Genomic DNA, 6,649 nt, shown 5'->3' on the forward strand with positions numbered 1-6,649 from the left:
CAAGTTTCTCATAAATGAAAGCAGCTTTTTGTCAAGCTGGCTGATGAGTGACTTTCACAGTAAACCTGGAGGTGAATCTCCCGCTGCACCTGTCCTGGATACACCTGAGAGTCAGAGCACCGAGTGCAGGCGGTCCTGAGTTCCCACGTCTCTCCAGAGTGTGGAATCTGAACGGCTGCTGCACCTGGAGGTGTTTTTTGAGTGGGTTCAGTTAGCTTGGCCTGGCAGGGTGAGGTGCTTCCTACCTGGCTGACACTCCCCAACTGTTGGTCCCGACACACGTTCTCACAGTAGAGAGGATTACACGGCGCTGAGTGATGTCCGTGTTCCAGGAATGTGTGTTTTGTAGGACAAATAATGTGAGTCTGTGCTTGTGTGTGACATACAAAGGACTCTTGTGGCCAGGTACCTCCCCCTCCCCCTCCCCCTCCACTGCAGACTCAGATATTTATGTATCTTCATCTCTACATCATACCTGTCCAAACTTGTGAAACACCGCGACCTTCCCCAACGTACAAACCCCGACAGTGATAAGTATGTTCTGTAGATACTACAGTGAGGCTGAAGCTGACTGGTTACTGGCTTTCTGAGAAATGTTTCCAGATGTTTATCCAAACACCTGCATTCCATCATACATTGTGCTATAAGAAAATGTGTTGAAAAGTATGCTAACGTACTGAGGCAGCCAATATTGTAGCAGTAGTAGTGCACCAAAGAAAAATGTCCAGTATTCAGAGATTTGAGTTAAGCAAAGAGTGATATGAGTAATGATATAATTAAAATATGCTTTTGAGAGCTGAAATATATCGGAGATACACGTGGATTCACAACAAGGTCCTCACTGAAATCACTCAATGGGTGGAACAGCAAAGCGTTAAAGTCAACAACAAGCAAGCCCGACTGCACAAAACCAAGTTTGTAAGGGAATGGAACCAGACACCAAGAGAAGAGGTACCACTGACTGGGAACTGAGTGTGGACCTGAAGAACAGTCTTGCTTCGCTGTGTCCTACTACTAAACAAAGCCAAGTACCAGGACTTGATCTGTGAAGCTGTCTGAAAAGGGTGGCATGCAACCGTCTGCCCCACCGAAGTCGTTCTGTCAAGGATTAACACCAAAATCAGAGAGCTACTTCCTTCGAGGGCTGGGCTGGAGCCTAAACAAATGAAGAAAGGCACCAGTAACAGGTGAACAGCAAAACTCTCGTGAACCGGAGATCCCTGCTGACCATGAGGGAGGGTTTCCAATAATGTGGACACCCCAAGGAAAACCGTCTTGGGTATTCACCATCGTCATTATAGTTCCCTGCAGTTACTACTCGATGTTTACTTCCTAAATGAGCTAATAAAGTGTAACCGGTAACACTGCAGGTGGTATACCAAGTCTTTAAAACCTTTACTATCTTTTTATTGCCTATTTATTTAAAACGTCCATTAAAAAGAAGTTATTTGCAATGTGCTTGTTGGATGCAAACATTTTTTTTTTCTTTTTTTTCTGCTTTCACTCTTAAATGAAACGGATGAATAAAGTTATGGTTTACCCTGCATTTGATCTCTTGACTTAAAAGTTGTAATGACAGAGAAATTACATTATCATGATTTCTTCCTAAAATTTAAGGACTGTGAAAAGCAGAAGGTGCCGGGTGGGGGCTGAGCTGGGCGCAGATCTAATGATTGCATCTGATTGTAAAACATGTGAAGGTAGTGTGTAGCACTGTCTGGTGAATGTGGGCCTCGTCCTCCCTCCTCCTCCTCCTTGCGGCTCACTGATGACAGGACACCCCGTCCCTGCCCGACTACATTTCAGCCACTGCCTTGAAATGACCGTAATTTTCCGGGGAGAAAAAAGCTGCTCGCCACCCGCCTAATGGCTGCCATTATGGCTTCTTTTCCCTGACAGTGAGCCGCACGGCAGAAAGCGGCAGAAGTCCTCCGTCAGTCAACTCCGGGGCCGCGTGTTATTGATTAAAAAAGCACCTGTTTCAGATCAGGATTGGGTTAATAGACTGGAACTGTAGCTCGGCAAACTCATTATGGGTGTTTAGTGGGGACATTAACGGGTCGAGTGAGATGGGAAACACATTTTGGCTGCGTTTTCTCCTGAACGTTGGGATTTTCATGTTGAAGCTGGATATTTAGTGGGTGAGGAGTGGGTGTGCTTGGTAACAGGGAGCGAGGGGGTTTCGTGCCTCTAAGAAGGTAATTTTCTTCAAGCAGAGAGTGGCAAAAAAAAAGGCTATTTTACAGACCCTGGTTTTCTCTCTCATGGTATCATAAAAATTAAGTGAAAGTTGAACAGCGGATTGATTTTTTTTTTTTTTTTCTGCCTTCTCTGGGAGCATCACTTGGAGGATTTTTTTTTCCTTTCTTTTTCTTTTTTATGCAGCCCAAGGAGTTAATAGATTTCAGTGTTTCTGAAAAACAAAATCAAATCTTGAAATGTTAGCTTGTGACCTCCTCCAGTGTGGCGAACCGCTCCGGAAAAGTGATCTGAAGAGAATCTCTCTAGTGTTCACAGCGAAGATGAAGTGAAGACGATGGCTCTCAACCACAAGGTTTTTTTATTATTTTTTTTTGCAAATACCAAATACAATTTTATAGAGAAATGTTATTAAGTTATTGTGCCTCCACTTCTTTTTAATTAAGCAAAGTATCTCCTTAAGTTACCCACTTAAATTGAGTTACGTTTTTAACTTAACTCGGTTAACCCTAATGCTAACTTTAGCCCTTACCATTACTATGAACTCCAGTTTAGAAAAAAGAATAAGCACAATTCCAAAGTTCCTTGTTACTTTAGAGAGCAACACGAAAGGTGTTGTGCTGTCAGTAACGTTAACATTAGCCTGCATCCACGGTAGCGTTGATTAGCATTAGCATGCTTCAGTAGCTTCCCTGTCTAAAAGCTGCATGTTGGTGGTTTATGTCAGCTGCTTCTGGTTGACATGACGTGTTGAACACCCACATTATAGAGCATCTTCCTCCCACTGGTGGAACTTCAGCTAATGTCCAGATTGCAGAGTGATTTTGTGGCCGTCACGAGATTTGCTGAATCACAATATGATTTCGGAGCCATGTGGCTAAAGTCACAAAACTGTGTCCGGAGAGAAAACATTCAGAGCTTATATAAACTCAATACACACACACACACACACACACACACACACACACACACACCTTCATTCAAAGGGCAGAGCTCTTCATAGGAGGGACTGTGCCGGATCAGAGGGAGGAAGGCTGGTCAGTACTATGAGTCAGCACACACACACAATGCACACACACACACACACACCACACACACACACACACACACACACACACATACACACTCAGGTTGCCGCGTCACCATGGAAACCGACGAGCTGGTCAGCGTAAAAGAAGGAAGGACGCCACCGGACTGCCAATTGCCACCGTCCAGACAGGAGTGGGGGGAGGAGCATTGTCCCACCTCCGGTCATTAACCTTTGACCTCAACGCTCCGAGTTTGTTAATAGATGTTCTTTGAGTCATATTTGGCCTTTGACCTCAGTCCAGGTTCACCCCAGCTGCCACTTGCACCCGGAGATGCTTTCATCTCTGTTTGTCACAGGTTCAAAGTCAACTGTGTGTGTGTGTGTGTGTGTGTGTGTGTGTGTGTGTGTGTGTGTGTGTGTGTGTGTGTGTGTGTGTACAGGTCAATGGCTGCTGCAGTTAATTTCAAAATGACAGACTGAGGACAGGATGGCTGACGCTGCTCATGGAGAGAAAACATAATCGGACACATTCAAACCACAACCAGCAGGTGTGTTTGTTTTCTGAGCTGCACTGCAGCGGTTCTAAACCTGAGGTCCGGGACCCCCGTTCAAGGACCAAAGGGTCTGAGGCTTTCGTTGATCTGAGGTTTGATGCAGATAAAAAAATGCAGTAAAAAAAGAAAAAGAAAAAAAAGACCAAACTATTAAATCTTTCATGACATTTACATCTCTGGACATACAGCAGCAGTTTTGGGTATTTTAACATATATTAAATCTGAATGAGAACTCAGATGAGATCTTTCCTGCAAATTTTATTTGATCAAATGTTAGAAGCTTTCACCTCACATGCTGCTTTACAGCCTTGGGCCACAGGCCAGTAATTACTTTTGATCAGCAGAATGTTGATAGTCCACCAACCGATGAGATGGTCTGTTAATAAAAGTTAATAAATGACCTGATGTGAAACAAACAATTTCTTCACAGCAGGCGTCTCCCGCAACTCTCACAGAGGAGCAGTCATCAGGGGAATTTCAGTGAAATATGTCCACATATTCCACTAGATTACATCAAAAACGAATATTATTATTACTATAGTAAGTATTGCTGTTATCTTATTTTAACATGAACATGAATCTAAAATCTTTATCATTTCGACCAGAATCAGATCAGCTAAAACTCAATATCGTCACAAACTAACAAGTTTGACTTTTTATAAGCTGAAATGAAATATGAGTATTTCCAGATCATCATCTACTCCTGTTTGAGGTTTCAGCATGAGAAATATTTAGCAATTTGTTGGTGGTGACACATAAAAGAAGACAATTTCTAAGTTTTTTTCTTGATATTTTACTCCTCATTTTTTTCCTACCACACAAATTCTGAAGCAAACACTCACAATGCTTATATTAGTGAAGTTTATACTTGAATACACAGGTAAAATCTGCTAATTTAGCATAGAGTATCACTTTATTAATCCCAAACTAGGAAATTCTGTTATTGCTTATTTCATAATAAATATATGGAGAAAATGTGTGGTTTTAAAAAAAATTTCATTTCATAAATCTGTGTAAAATGATTCATACCTATTTTAACATTGTGACTTTTGGCGTAACGTCCATAATTTGATGTGTGAAGATGGGATCTACGCAAGAAGTGTAATATTAACTTTTTAATGTAGTTTTGTACCTAAACATATTTTGTGTATAAGAGAAGTGAAGGTGGGTCCTCCTGGCCCACAGCTATGGAAATAATATGAGAAATATATCCAATACAAGTTATTTCAAATAAAAATCTCAACTTATCCAAGTACCTTCGGTGCTCAAAACCATTTATCTTTTTATTGTTGCCATGACAACACAGATTTTAGAGGTCATTGCTCATATTATTGTTGCTGTTTAGTCGATAAAAAAATATTATTTAAAAAAAAATTCTGCATTCAATCAAAACACAAGAGTTTGTGCCAACATACACTTTCTCTCCATGTGTGAAGGATGGAAATGAAAAATGGGATACTGTACCTCTCCTCTGGGGACCTCCATGTCAAACCCACCCGCCCTGCCCCCTCCACCCCGCCTCACCCAGTGAATGCACAGAGATTGCCACGTTAACAATTAAGCAACATGTTTATTGAAATTAAAAAAAACAAAAAAACAATGAGAGGAAGAACACTGTACATTTAGTTCCCCGGTGAAGTGGAAGAACACGAGTGAGCAGGTGTAAGTGATGGAGGCAGAGTTGATATGAGGGCTTTGAATCCGACTCGAGTGAAGTGTGACGCCGCGGGGCTCGAGTGTTAACGGGGGTAAACGTTAACCCGGCAGGGGTGCCACGGAGCTGCCAAACACGGCCGGGGAACTCTGCTAACACCTCCCAACAAGGAAAAAAACAAATCCTGCAGCGTCGTTGTTCAACTGTACGATGGCAATGATAATGGAAGAAGTGAGCAAGCGAGTGAGTCTTTGGTTCAGATATTGAGATGGTGAGTCTTTTCAGAAAGCAGGAACACAATGCAGTCAGGCGTCTTTGTTAAAGGTACAGTATGTAAGATTTACATCATGTGTCATGTAGCATTCAGTCTGTCCTTGGTATTGTTGTTTGATTCTCAAAAACAACTACATGTTCAAGCAGTGGTTTCTAATTCAGCTTTGCAACAGTTCCCATCATGAATATCACTTATAAACTTCTCAATTAACATTATGAATTTGGCCATTGTAATCATCTTTTATGTGCAGACCTTAATGTGTCTACAAATAGGTATTAGCATTAGCAATCATGCAGAGTTTTACGATTTAAAGCATTGAATAGGAAGACTTTGGATTCCATTGGAATCCATCCATCATCCAATATTTTAGAAACTCCTGAGCCATAGTGACTCTCCACACTCTTCAGTTTTTTTTAAAAAATTATTAGTTATGACTGCCTTAATCTAGATTTACAAGGCTGAACAATCTGGGACTCGTCCATCAGCGTGCTATAGCCTACCACACATCGACATCGATGGATTCGACATTACTGTTGATTTCTTTTCATTTGACTTGTTTGATAAATTTCAAGTTAAAAATCTTACATACTGTACCTTTAAATCAAAACTAATACATGTTCCACCTTTAAGCTCACATGATGCACACAATGTAGCAACATAAAAAAAATTAAACAGCAGATGAAAAAACATAAAAGACACAAAGAAAAAAAAAACATCTCACAATGTCATTCACAACATATATGTACAGTCACCACAACACCTTGATTGTCTCCACGGTTTTCACAGTGCACGTGACATTTTTCTGTTTCACAGCCACCAAGTCCGTGAAGAAGCCACAACATTTTGAAATAAATGAAAACGAAAACAAAAAATAAAACTACAGCCAATGTGGCGTGAAAAAAAGCTTCTTACGATCACACAGTCGATGCCCCGCCCCT

This window comes from Salarias fasciatus, chromosome 2 (assembly GCF_902148845.1).
Source record: "Salarias fasciatus chromosome 2, fSalaFa1.1, whole genome shotgun sequence".
Lineage (NCBI taxonomy): Eukaryota > Metazoa > Chordata > Actinopteri > Blenniiformes > Blenniidae > Salarias > Salarias fasciatus.